The sequence below is a fragment of the Taeniopygia guttata genome, chromosome 3 (assembly GCF_048771995.1).
Source record: "Taeniopygia guttata chromosome 3, bTaeGut7.mat, whole genome shotgun sequence".
Lineage (NCBI taxonomy): Eukaryota > Metazoa > Chordata > Aves > Passeriformes > Estrildidae > Taeniopygia > Taeniopygia guttata.
In genome coordinates, this window is record NC_133027.1 from 26,070,116 (window position 1) to 26,084,678 (window position 14,563).

Sequence of the window (14,563 nt, forward strand, 5' to 3'; positions counted from 1 at the left end):
AGTCATTCCCAGCTCCAGGCACAAAGAGGTCACTCTCTAGACTGTGCTGATTAGATAACTGCTATCACACCAGCTTAAATACCCTTACTGAGATTCAGCTGCCTAAATTTAACATGCCTGCTTACAAAATTTGAGATGCCATAGTCCCCTGGATGCCCATCTAGATGAGTAGTCTCCTGCAGGACCTGTGGCATCTGCCAAACATGCCACAGATGTCTTGGACATCCCCGAGCACCTCAAATTAAAATGCTATAAATAGATTATCTTCGCCTTCATTCCTTTAAAAGTTTGGGATGCTTAATTAAAGATTAAAGAGATACTTCCCTCTCGTGATGTTTCAGTTTCAAAACTGAGAGCAGTTTTCTTTCTTTCAAGGAAACCAGAACAATCAAATACCTTCTATTTAGTCCATAGTCCAGTGGTAGGGATCCACATCCTGCCTGAGCAGAGCTGAGCACTTGTATTTAACTGCAGAAGTTCCGTAGCCATCACTGTAATTTTTCCAGGAGCAAGATTAATCAGAAGGCTGTGGAGTTTCTGACTTATTTAATCGCAGCCACTGACCAGAAAACATTTAAACGGGCAGTGGAAAACATTAATTAAGCAGGAGAAACAGACTGCTCCTATTCCCTGAAACCTCTGAAGCCTGGCAGTTTAGAAATGCTGTTAGATTCAAACCCTTTCAGCCAAAGGATGGAACTGAAACCACATTTCTCAACAGCCATAAGTGCATTGTCTACTGTGGAATTCAAAATTAAATCTCTGCTCTCTCTTCACCTAAAGATCGAATTGTCTGTGGATGTGCTGAGAAATAAAAGTTCTGATACTAGAACAACTTTGAAATCATAAGTTTAAATCCATAGGAATTTTATATACTGCAGTTAGTTGAGTAAGAAGTCAGAAAATCTGTGCTTTAGAGTTAAGCAGGTTAAAGAGGCATTTAGGTATATAAATTCCTCTTTAATCTCCATTAATCCAGTTCTTAAGTAACTGAATAATTTGTCAAGATAGTAATTGTCTGGTTATAGAAAGTAGTTGATTTAAAATGTTTAAAATCTTAAAAATACTTTAACCTCAAGTTAGAAGTGAATTATATTTTGTATATAAACCTTTTGTGAATTAACATTTGATTTTACTGTCTTGTACCTTAAATCATTACACTGCCTAAGGAAAAAGAGACATCAAACACAAAAACAAAAGCAAGCATATTATTATTTTATTATTTAGTACTGAAGTATAAAACTGTAACAAACTGTCACTGAGAGCTTGCTGCGATGAAGTCAGCTAATCACTGCAGAAATAAATATAAATTGGAAATACAAGGGAATCTGGAAAATAACTGTGGCTATTTTTAAATTATGGCATCCTTCCACTCCTTGAATGATGATACAACAACCTTTGAGTTGGGAACTTATAAGGAACTTGGACTGAGTTCCATGCAGCACGTGTATTCTCAATAAGGGACAGTTCACAGAATCACAAATCTGAAATTTTTCTTTTGTCTTTTAGTATTACCTGGTGGAAAAATGGTATAATGATTTCTTTCTCTTTTTAATTGCATTTTTCTTGCCTCTCCCTTTAGAATATTTGTAGTTTTTTTGAAAGATAACAGCAAATAGGAGTGCACTGGCAGTCTAATAGTGATAAAGCACATGAAGTCTAATAGTTGCCTTTGTGTTCATGAATACATTTATGCTACTGAAGGGTTTCTCAGCGTTCAAACAATGCACATATTTAGTGAATTATTTAACTTTTACATATTTAAATGAGAAACATTCTGTGCTCAAGGGAAAAATCAAAGATACAGTCTGAACTCTACTGTACTCAGGTTCAAATGATGAGCATCTTTCAGAAAAAGGAAAAAAAAATGGTCTCTCAGGCAAGAATGGATTAATTTTTATCTTAATCTAGTTTATAGAAAAGTATTTCCTCCTCTTTGATGTGGTATATGCTAAGTGAAAACATCATGCTCTACCCATCAGAATCATGCAAATGGTCACTCTTTCTTTTGCACTGATGTTACAAAAGGAGATAGCCTACATGGCTGGAAGGTATCCATGATATTAAACAGTTCATGGGGCTGTGAAGTGCTGAGAGCAATCATGCAGAGCAACAGCCCACAGGAATGCAAATCATCCACAAAGCCAAAAGTGGAGCTAGCAGGTGGCCTTTCCTATTCATCTGATGTCAACACACTGTTCAGATCAAGCCCTTTTAACATCTGGGTAGGCCCACTATTGCTTTTAATTAAATATAATACTGCCATTCAACATTCTCGCATCATGAAAACCACGCAGTAAAAAGCGTATCTTCTGCACACTGAGGGTCACTCTAGTTATATAAATAAATAGTACCATTTAACTTAGATTGTGAGGTCGTTTAAATTTCATATACTTTCCGTATACTGCTCAGTTAGAACCCCTTTGACATTTCAGTGACTGACCATATTTCCATGGAAAATGTTCCTGCTCCTTCAGAGGATTTAGAAGAGGGGAAAAAAGCCTTGTAATTAACTTTTTCTACCTTTGAAACATTTCCACTGTAAAAGATTTTCAACAGAAACATTTGTTCTCAAAATTAGTTTACAGAGAGAATTTAACTGTGTTAACATATAAGCCATGGAAACTGTCATAATATCTAATTAAATTATTACTGACGTTCCAATCAGTAGCAAAAAAACATCTGTAGCTGTAATTCTACTACAGAGCAAGTATAATTAAATCTATTCAGTAATGGGTAGCAAGCTATTGCAGAAGTATACTGCAGTTCTTTAGAAAGCTAGAATGCTTCAAATATCTTTTACAAGTATAATAAACCTTTTTTTAAGTGGAAACATGAATATTCTTCTAAAGACCCTTTATTAGGATTTTATTTCAATTCATTTATGATTACATTAGTTCTTCTGTTTGAAACAGACTGGAAAAAATAACTGCCATCATTCAGAGCCCAGGACAGAGAAGCCTGTAAGTGTGTTTTCGTTCTATCTCTATGGAGAGCTAACGGTAACATCATGCTTCATTTTGATTTCAGGAGATAAGCAAAATAAGGCACACAGTGGAGTGTTTTCTTGAACAGAAACATTTTCCAGAACTGGAGCCAGAAATGTGTGACAAAGCTGAAGTGCATTATTGTAAAAAATTAGGAAAATAGATGACTTGGGAGGAAAGTAATGGGATGTGAAGCATTTAATGTAAGGTCACAAGGTCAACTGTTGGTAATGGACTGGGAGTTTTTATGTGAATGATGGCTGCTGGGTAACTCTGCGTAAAGAGAGATGGATGTCCAGTCCCTAATGGGCAGATGTGGTCACCCCAGAACTCCATCACAGTTACATTTTTCTCTTTCTTCAGTCAGAAAAGGATGCATCCAACTGGAATCTCAATCTATGGTGCCATTTTTAATCCTAACCCTAACCCTTTCCCCTACCTCATTGAGGTAGACTGATGTTTGGAAAGAAGCTTTGCCGAAATTGGTCTACTTTCTAGTTATGCTCATAACACGGATATTTGCTCTCCCTCCTCTAAAGGTGAAGTTAGTACTGAAACAACAGTTTCTCAGGAACAGATAACAAAACCAGCAACACATCGAAATTCTGTCTCAGCTACTCTTTATGTCAGAGGTTGAAATATAAGCAGTAATTTTTTCTACTTCCTTGGGCATGCTATCCATCCATAAATTTAATCTTATTAATTCAGATGCTCAGTAGCATATATTACAAATAAACAATGTCTACTTTTCATTCATTATTCTGATATAAAACCCCATATGTCTACTAACAACCACACTATGTACAAGAAAATGGTACCTCAATAGCACTTTCAGAGAAAACATCAGGTTTCAGCTGCACAATCTCTTGTTTTGCAGAAGATTATATACCTAAAAGCCCCATTAAATGCTTTCAGAATTTATGACTATATAACATTTTCCAATGTTAAGTTAGTCTAACTGGAAGCAAAAATACGTGGTCCAAATATGTTGCTGTCACTGTGTAAATAAGAGTTTATTGACCTGCTTGAATAAAAGAGGTTTAGAGAGTGCTGCTCTTACTGAGGTCATAGGCAAAACTTCCATTGACTCCACCTGCCACAGAGTTAGGTGTGGGGGCATGAGATTTTCTTTCTCTTTTATGGACTATGGAATTGCATTGAGTTGGGTGGGGTTGGGTTGCATTGTGTTGGGTTATATTGGGGGTGGTTGCCTGCACTGAAGAGAGGGGAGGAGCAGAGAAACTGCTGTCCGGGACCTTGACATTTCTGAAAAACTTCAGGGCAGGAGGCATCACCCTAAGTAGAGGTCTGCCTATTCAGCTGATGGCTCTTGAAAAATAAATATATAACAATAATGCAAATTACTCCATTCTGATCAACTTGCAGCTGATATTAGGTAACAAGAGACAATAGATTTACCAACTACATAGTTAGGGAGCAGCTATATGGGGTTCTGCATTGCATTAATGTATAAACAGAAAAAGAACACTATAATTCATTTTGTTAATTGCATAAAATTTCTACATTTTTCCATTCTGAAAACATCTGTTTCATATATTATGAAATACTTATTTTTGGACATAAAGGAATTTGAATATATACTTAATGAAAGATCTTATCAGATATCTGTCTTTTACCGAGATATGCTTTCTATAGTTTGCAATCTCTTCAGCACAGGCAGAAACACCATCTGAAGTAATCAAAAAGAAATAAGTATCTCTAAGTATAGCTTTAAGTTTAGGTTTACAAAATTTTGAAATCTCGGAAAGATAGCAGAAATAAAAGGCTCCAGATTTGCCTTAATTTATAAACTGTTTTGGCCGCTGTACTTATTCAGAATGTTTGTTATCTCATGTAATGAACTGTAATGGTTTTGAAAACAAATCATTAGAATAATTTTCACAAGCCTTAGGAGCTAGTTTTAAAACCCAACTGAAATACTTCTCCTACCAATGTATGTCTTAAAAGTCCTAAAGTCACTTAAAAATTGGTATTTTGGAAATCCTCTTTAGAGTGTAGATATTCCACCTCCAGTTTTAAGAAGGTTCAGACTTTTTAGTCTCTTTTAGGCACTTCAATAAAACATATAGGCTTTCAGATTCATTATATTGAAGCCTCTTTTTTGATTAATTTTATTTTGGAAGTAATTTTGCTTTGGAGGTGTTACCTCTGTTAAATACTTTGTGAACTGTTGTACATCTGTCAAATCTATTTTGCAAATATGATACTCTTCAGAGTAATTCTGAGGCATTCATACAGAATTCAGCTGAATTAAGTGCTGTAATGAAAATGCTGCCCAAGTGTATTTTATACTATAGTAAGTATTTATTTCAGAATTCAGTTATACCTACAGGAATATATTCTATGTCTCATTATCTGGGAATGCCAAAGATACACAGTGCTTTGGCAGAATGACTATGACTCTGCTAACTAAGTTAATGACTTTGGAGAGGAAATTGAGTGAAAATATTACATACAGCCTGAATTTCTTCCTCTGGTTTACCAAACAATGGCAATTACTTGATAGAAGTGTGAACAAGAAGGTTGGTATCTTTTCTATCTCTATACAAGATTTTCTGCTACAGCTATATGATTGGAAATGTAGCTGAAGAAAAATAAGAAAAAGAGTATGATAGTCAGGGCTAGCACTCAGTAGGAGCTAGACTAGGATCCTCCTGCAGTACAAACCAGAAAGAAGGGAAAGAGAAAGAAATTGCTAGACAGAAGGATGGATTGCCTCAATATTTCATTGTGAATATGTTTTGAGAAATAGCAATCTTAAACTTTTACTTTCTTAAATTTTTACAATCTTAAGTGTTTGATTAGCACTGAATAAGAAAAATAAGTAACATTTCTGTTTGCATTTCTTGCCATTTACATCATTCAATCCTAAGCAGAATTCATTGATAGTCTCTCCTCCTTTTAAGCTGTAGTGAGTTCAGTTTTACTGATTCATTGACTACTTCAAGACTTCATATTCAAACAAATTAAATTTTACTATCAGTTTGAACTAAATTTTGTTGTTTTATTTAGGTGTTTGATTTATGAGCCATTTAGAACAGTTCTATTTTTAATTACCTTTTTTGCTATCTTTATTTTTACATTATAATTTTGCAAAATAGTTTTTTTATCAAAATAACACTACTGTTAATATTAAATATATTGCTGCTGTGCACATAAAGAACAAAATATACAAAATCTGACTGAGAATTTAATTCCTGTTAAATAGTATTATCATTTTATTTATAATTTTGCACCTCTTAATCTTTAGCAGCTTTACAATTCATAACGTACTGGCCTGTCCTTTTGTCTTTATTAAGAGCAAACTAACACATTCCTTTCTTATCTTTCTGGCATCTTGATACAGTGAAACATTTTAAACTTTTAAAAGTTTTACAATGTGTTATATGATAGGTCCCATAGAATTGCCAATGTCTTATCTTTAAAAGAGTTTAGAAAACTGTATATTTAGCAGATATCCAAAATGAACTTACAGACAAGCTCAGAATAGATTTTCTACAGATTCCGTAGTCTGGTTTTCAGTAATACAGGGCAAGGATTTTAGGGGGAGTAGGTATTTACTAGATCAATGGTGTTAGAAATAACAAATACACTTAGAATGAGGCTGATCTGAAATGTAGGCAGAAAAATTCAAATTAATTACAGACTGATTTTTACTCTTCTGAATTAATTATATTTTTCAGACTATTTGAATGAAGGAGAATGTCACCAACAGGAAAATGTATTAAGTTCTTAGTTCTTAAAGAACTAAGAGACATATATTAGGGAACTTTGTTCTCTGAAGGATTATAGTTCAGAATTAGGTTTGTTTGTTTTGTTTTGTTTTGTTTTGTTTTGTTTTGTTTTAATGTAGTTGAAATGTAGAACATTTTCTTCTATATATTACAGTGAATAATTTCTGTCCTGAGATTCCCCCAACACCTCCTTGTTGAAAGCAAGCCAATGGTTATGTCAGGCAGGTAGTTAAAGAAACCTTTCCAATATAATCAGGATACCAAAATATCAGGTATAAGGGGGGAAAAGCAGTTTGGAAAGAAGTACAAGTGAATACAGAAATGAGTGGTTCTCCAGCTGATCCTCTGCATACAGCAACCTGTGTAATTCAAACTGTGCAGTCCATTGTAATGTGCACTTGGTGTGAATGGTGTTCTCTTGCTTGGGCACATTCTGAGAAGAGCCTTTTGATGTGTCTTAACTACACCTGATTTGCAGTTCTAGGAAATGGAATTCATGACACTGAGTCAAGACTCTGCATTCCCAATAGAATAAACTGAGAAAGACAGCCTTCTTGGGAAGGTGTGGATAACATTAACCTACATGAGTATGAGGGACAGTCAAAGGAGAGTGCTCAGACTTCTGGCCCTCACCCATATTTCACTGCTCTTTAATATGGGTTCTGATGTTGGAACTGCTGTTCTAAAGCATTACTTTTTTTTTTTTTTATGTGAATGGTTGCCTGTTCTTCAGATAAGAGGTGACAGTAGTACTACCACTGTTCAGCAGTATTCTGATGCTTATAGTCAGCCAAGGTCCCACCTTAACTTCAGGTGATTTGGATCCTTCTTCAGCATATGAAACCCTTTAGTGACTGTTTTGCTGAAGGTGCACCACTGGACTGCCAAGATCACAAATTGTGGAACCTAAACGAATTATGTTTCTTAAAACAAGAGCAGAGAGACACTGGAATATATTGCATAGAGAAGTTGTGGATGTCCCATCCCTGGAAGTGTTCTAGACCAGGCTGGATGAGAACTTGAGCAACCTGGAAGGTGTCCCTGCCCACAGCAGGGGGTTTAGAACTAGATTATTTTTAAGGTTATCTTCAACCCAAACAATTCTATGTTTGTACAAGTGCTATGTACATAAGATCAAGAACATGCTTGCATTTTTTTATCTGTACACTTTACATGCATAGAAAGAATAAGAACATAATATTGATAGCAGAGACTAAAACAGATAATTTGTTATTAGATTAAGCTGATAGATATGGCTAGATAAATATTTTTTAAATCAGTGTTCTGATGCTAATTATTTCTTCAATGAACTTGACAAATATAACCATTATAATTTTCACTTCATGAAGAGCTGTGTTTTAACAGATTACAAGAATCACTGAGTGCACTTCACTTAATTCTATTGACGTGACTAAAATCAGAAAATGTGAGCTCATGTCAGACAAAGTTCTATTAATTTTCAGATTATTAATATCTTTTGGCTTGTGACTGTCTATGCTAATTTTATGGATAACAGGTTTTTATAATTATGGCTCTGTAAAGATTCGAGTAAAAATGAGTAACTACATCAATTTGCAATACATTAAGATAAAAATATCTATAGTCTTCAGAAACAAATTTGGCAATAAATTGTTATGCTTTGACTGAACAATTCAGTGTTTGGCTTCAAGATCTTCTTAGCACTTCTCTCATCCAGGCTCCTACGAAGTGCTCAAAATATGCAGAATGATACATGGTGTTCTGTTTAATCACTGAGCATATGAATTGATGGGAGTTTTTTAGATGGGAAAAGGGGCTCTGAAGTGTATTTTTATGGTCTACACTTTTTTACTCATGTTTAAGCAAACACAGACAAGCCTAACATTGTATATTCCCTTAGTGAAAGAGTATTATAATCAAGCTGATATTCTTCTCATTTATATAAGCATGGGAGCTTTTTTCCTGTTTTGGAGTCTTATTGACTAACATAACCCATCTGTGACAGCTGCTGTTGATAAAAGCTTTTTAAAAGCTGCTCTACTTGAAAATATCATGTGCTGTTTTAAGGGTCCTTTTCTTCCTTTCACAACACCAAAAATTATTAGAAATGATTGATTGGCTTTTTAATCTGGCATTTCCAGTATCCAAGTGATTATGTTCATAATCAATGGAAGGCAATTCTAGTAAAAAGGAGCAATCAAACAGGATTTTTTCCAGCAGTTGATTGGAAATTTATATTAGACAGCTAATAGACAATTAATTTTTAAAAAAAAGTTAAACAGTTCAAGAAAATTTTGCAAAGCAGACACAGTAATAAAAGATTACATGTCCAGAAACAGAGAAAAATGCACATTGTGATTAAGACTTGTAAAAAAAAAATGGATTGTGTTTTCTACTAATACAAACTATACAGTATTCTCTATATTTATGTTTTATTAAACCATAAATAAAATCACATATTTAAAATATATACTAAAAGGGTGGAAATGGCATTTGATCTGGAAATTCTTAAATTATGAGTATCTGAAGAAACTATTAGATTACTATTCCTTTATGTATGAAGAACGTCTGGATTTTTCATTTTAAAGGAAATTTAATAAATAAATAAATAAAAAAGATAAAAGAGAAACCTGATATAACAGCCCTTTGATCTCCCACTAAACCAGACAAAGTTCCTTCCACTTGAACAAATGAAGTAACTTGATATCACATTTGGATGGGTCTTCTTCTTTGTTGATTATCACTGGAAGTGATAGGTCACATTGTTAGCATTTGCTGATAGCGGCTTGATAGCGGGGACAAGTGTTGGGCTCTGGATGGGAAGAGCTGCCTTTGGTGAGTAAGGCCTGCCTGCTGTGATGTACCCCTTCTGGTCCTTCTGAGCCACCTTGATTTTGGCCTCTTTACCAATCAGTATGAAAATACAATTACTGAATGAGTTTTGCTATAAATACCCTTACTTTTTTCTTCCACGAAGAATCTTTGTCCTGGAAGGATTTGGATACTCCATCGTGTACTTTTCTGGTCAGGGAAGTAGCTAACTGGGCTACTGAATGCTGAGAAACATCTAAGGAATGGCTACAATGCACAGGCGGATTTGGAAGTGTCGTGAATTCAAGACATCACAGAGCAAAAGATCAGTGCAGTAGTTTTAGCATGTCACAAATAAAAAAAAAAAAAAGGTGTGTATATATATATATATATATATCACAAATTTAGGGACATTAGATTGAGTATTATATAGTATGGATGCAGCCAAGTTATCAGGTGTCAGAGCTAGAGGGTGGTTCCTGGCCCTTTTAGACCACTGAATGTGGGTCACAATCATAATGTGAAGCTACCAAATGTATGATACATTGTGAGGCATGTCCTAAGGACTTGTAGGATGGGTGTCAGCTCTGGCAGCAGTAGAAGCTGGAGCCCTGTCAATTAAGGGACACTAGAGTGGAGTTTACAACCAGTTGATTTTCCTTCAGGTCGCTGTAGCAACAGCAAACAAAGCTGCAATTACAGGGCAGGTTGCAACTTCTGATGTGTTCACTTAAATCTCAGCCAGATTTGGACACATTATCAGTGAAAGAGTATTCACCAAGATTAGCAGCTTGCCAATTTGCCAATATGAGCTGGCAGACACTCCTACTGTGAAGGCATTGGTTCTCACCGAAGAGCTGTGTTTTTTAATGTGGCAAAAGTTTGCCACATTAAAAAAGTTTGTAAAGCAAAGTATTGGTATTCTTAACTTTCAGGAAACTGCTGAAGGGGCTTGTCTGATAACTTCAAATAAATACACACATGCCCCTTACAAACTTCTGAGTTGGAGGTTGGCTGTTGACTTGAAATATATTGGATAAAATAGTTCCATTTTGGCAACTGGAAATTAGATTTTGTAGCGGAAAGCGCCAGGCAATTTTAAATAAACAGAGCTGCCAGCCCTGCTGGTAATAGAAGATTGTACATACACAAATGCACACACATGCACTTCCTCAGAAACCTCGTTTGTGCCCATGTGTCTGCTCCTGGGTAGACTCAGCAGAGCTGGCCAGAGGCAGACAGGGAGAGAGTTACAAGAGCAAGAATAAGCAATCTGGAGTCAGCCAGAAAATGAGGCTCCCACCTCTGCAGATGTTGCTAATAGGTTATGGCTGTGCAGCATGTGTGAGTGACAAACTTGAGAGCTATGAGTATTTAGAATGTCTTCCAGGTCATATGTATGCAGACATGACCAAAGGGCAACAGAAAAGCTGGACATCAGTTCTGCTAATGGGGGTGACACCAGTCCTTTCTCCTCAGCACTAAATCACCCCTCTGTAACATTCCCTGACTGAACAAATAGCTGTCAAACAGGACAAGGTCCTCACGAAGACAGGAGTAAAGAGACACACAGAGTATTGCACCCCTTGACATCATTCCCATTAGGCTAGCTGCCATTAAGAGGGGATAAAAATGTGAACTTCACTTCTTGAAGGGTGGGTGGCCTATTTAATGCCTAGACTAGTGTGTGGTTATTAATGTACCCTCTCAAAACAGAGGAAAACCACTAAAGCTCCATGTTGAAGGAGTTTAGGAGAACTCCCATAGACTGAGAGCTTCAGGGAATGCTCTCTAATAAACACAGGTCCCTAAGAAACAAACCAAATGGTAATATATTATGAAAATTAAACCCACATTATTAAAAGAAGGACTTTATGAAATTACTTGGACTATTTTTCAGGTTTCTTGGCTCACACTTTCCTCCCTGCTGTTCCAGACTTTCCCACAAGCATTGTCACAGCCATAGGTTTCGACAGCCCTTCATCTACTCTTGAGATTCTTACAACTTTTTTTCCCCATTAAAAACTGCACATAGAGCTCTTTATTAGTGCCAGTTTTGTTTTCTTTTAATTTAAAAAACTAGCTTATAATGGGAAAACTTCTTTCTTGAAATGAGATGCAATAGTAAAAACACACTAACATAGAAAGAAAAAATACCAAAATTATTCTTCTTTTTATATTTTGCATACTTTTTTTTCCTGGCTTGCACTTATATTGCTTATTGCACTTCTCTTTTTGCATTGGTGGGCTCATATTTCTTTCCATGACGGTTTTCAATGCCATAACTGATAGCTATGAGCGGGGAAAGAAAGGAGACAAGAAAAATCAAATTTGAGCAGTAATAACAATTATTCAGAAAACAATTGTTGTCTGCTTTGAGCAGTGGGGGATTAAGAAGTAGCTAAGTACTTGTTTGGGCTGTCTGAGAAATGTATAAGTTCTATATGTTGGAACCAACAATCCATTTACTAGTACTTCTACTATATCACAGTTGCTCTGAAATAGCTAAGCAAAAAATAGTATGGGGATATAATTTAAAAAATCTTCTTATAATTTGTAAATAGTGTGAGAGACTGTTCTAATACTCTGTTACTTTTAGAAATGGATAAAAAAAGGAAAAATATTGTCATGTTATAAAGAGTTAAGTCTGTTGCAATTGGTACTGCATTTTAATATCAGCAGGCACAGTCAAAAAGAGGTATTTGCACACATGCTCTAATTACAAAACAGCATCTTTTCTTCTTTCTTTTTTATCTTCTAAGATCATGACACAGTTAACTTTTTTGTCCCTTTGTAAAATAAACTATAGACAAGCAATGTTCCCTGGTCTCCTAAAGACATTTAAAACAGCAGCAAACATCTAAACAATACTCAGGACATTGTTCTCATAAGAGTAACAGCTGTTGTCAGGTCATGCCTTTCCAGAAAAGAGTGAAGACATTATATGCAAAGGGATCATGTCCAAACATGAAGTATAACTTTGTATGAATAAATGTGTTAACGCTTTAACAAAATTAAAAGTGCAGAAGAACATCTTAGCAGTAGGTGACAGTGGTAAAAAGGGGCAGGTTTTTCCCCTTGAAAAGTTGAGTTTCAGGCACCTAAAACTTTACATAAATCCTGCTGAATATATACAATAGCTTCATTTGATTTTCTTCAAGACAAATTTTTCACAAAATATCTGGCATAGAGAATCTTTCTCTATTCTTTTTGTCTAGTAGTTCAGGGGTTAAAGCACTAATCTAGGCCAATGAATTTTCTGGGTTAAAGGATTTTACCTGTTAACTTTAAAGAAGGGCTTGAAAATTAGAAACCTTGTGGGTGCAAGTGGGTAGACTTAGCTTCTTCTGTTGCAGAATTGCTGTTTTATACACTAGATCAGAGACTGAAACCCAAGCAACAAACAGTTGTGTGAGTGACTTAACTGGAACCAGAATTTATATTACTGAGTCAGGAACATAAATCAGCCCTGTCCTATGCATTACTGGGGCTGGCGTCTCAGCCTCCTCCCTCTTGCAGACTGGTCACAAGACCAATGTTGATACTGTCCTGCAGAAACAAAACTCATTAGTTTAGACCTGATTGTTCCTATTTAATGTGATCATGTCCTGTCTTCCAAACTGGAAACCACTGGTCTAAGGTTTACAGCATTCATCTGGAGGAGGGTAACCAAAACTTAAATTTCCCTGGTGGTGGAAGACAAGATGGTGCTGGAGGCTCACCCCAGCTTGCTTGGGGGTGGGCTTTTCCCAGGAATATGGGAACGTGTTCCTTACTTCTTAATCATGGAAAGTTCTCCTGTTGGTAAATTGTACCTTCCATACTGTGGTTTCTGCCTAATACTTCTTGAGCGGTCCTTAACTGACCAAGAAATCAAGCTTTTTTCTTCCTCTCTTTATTTCAGATCCTTTCACCAGGCACAATTCTTGAAGTTTAGCACTACTTATTTATTCTTCCCAGATAAATAGCATCTTCAAGACTTCAGATAATTCACTCTGCTTTCCTTTCTTATTTGAAATACATATTTTTCTGAAGTGTGAGGCATAAAACTGGGCACAGAAAAGACTTGATCTGAATAGGTTTATTTAATGAGCGCTTCAGTCTGTTAATCTCACATTGGAAAGACCTTCCTTTATATTTCAGAGACTCCTGAACAATTCTTGCTATGTACATGAATTGAGTCCATCTTATAGAGGTTTCAGAACCTTCTCCTCACTCCTGCAGGAGCTTCCAGCAAATGCTGAGGGGGCTAATGATTAATTAAATCCAGATGTCTTTTTCCTACATCTGATAATTCATCCTGTCACAACAACCATAGAATTAAAACAAAATAAAACAGTCGTTAAGAACCTGGGCTATCCTGTGTAATGGTCACTAAGAAGTAAGCAGTCTTTAGACCAGTGGCTAATCCAGCCAGTTTTTAGACCTTTCCCTTCCCAAAACACGGCATCAAATTTCTGTACTAGCTCAGCATAATGTATCCAGGAAATCATCACCCAAATATTTAGGGTGTGAGTAGCAGGCTGTGCAAATAATTGCTTTTTTCTATATGACCACAGAACCAGAATATACAATGCAATTATTTCACTAATCAAAGTAACATTAACTAATTGTTTCTGAGATGTTTTAGGAGTTTAAACAGGAGTTTACAAGGAGTGGCAGTGAGAACCACCACACTGCATTGAACTGGAAGAGGCTTGAAACACTTCAAAAGATAAGACAGAGGGTTTGAATAGGACATCTTTTAATCAAATATCCAAGCAAACATGTTGCATCTTACCTATGATGCACTGACAGTGCAAGAGACTTAAGAATGGAACCTTAGACTTGCTGTGAACAAAACCATAGGATTGAAAGTATTTGGAAAATTCTCATTACTAGATTTTGTCTTTATTTTTCACTTGGCAGGAACAATTTATAAAAAGGCAAGTCAAATTTGCAACTTTTTTATAAATCACCTCAAATTGTATTTTAGAAAAGGAAATGAAGGGGTAAAGGTAATTGTTATGGGAAGAAAAAAAATCATCCAGC

At 35.7% G+C, this 14,563-nt stretch overlaps 1 long non-coding RNA gene across 2 annotated transcripts in view; it reads left to right on the forward strand.

Annotated features, from left to right (window-relative positions):
* LOC140683659 (uncharacterized) overlaps positions 1 to 14,563 on the forward strand; it is a 47,826-nt gene that overhangs the window by 20,587 nt on the left and 12,676 nt on the right. The gene's annotated exons all lie outside the window — the stretch shown is intronic.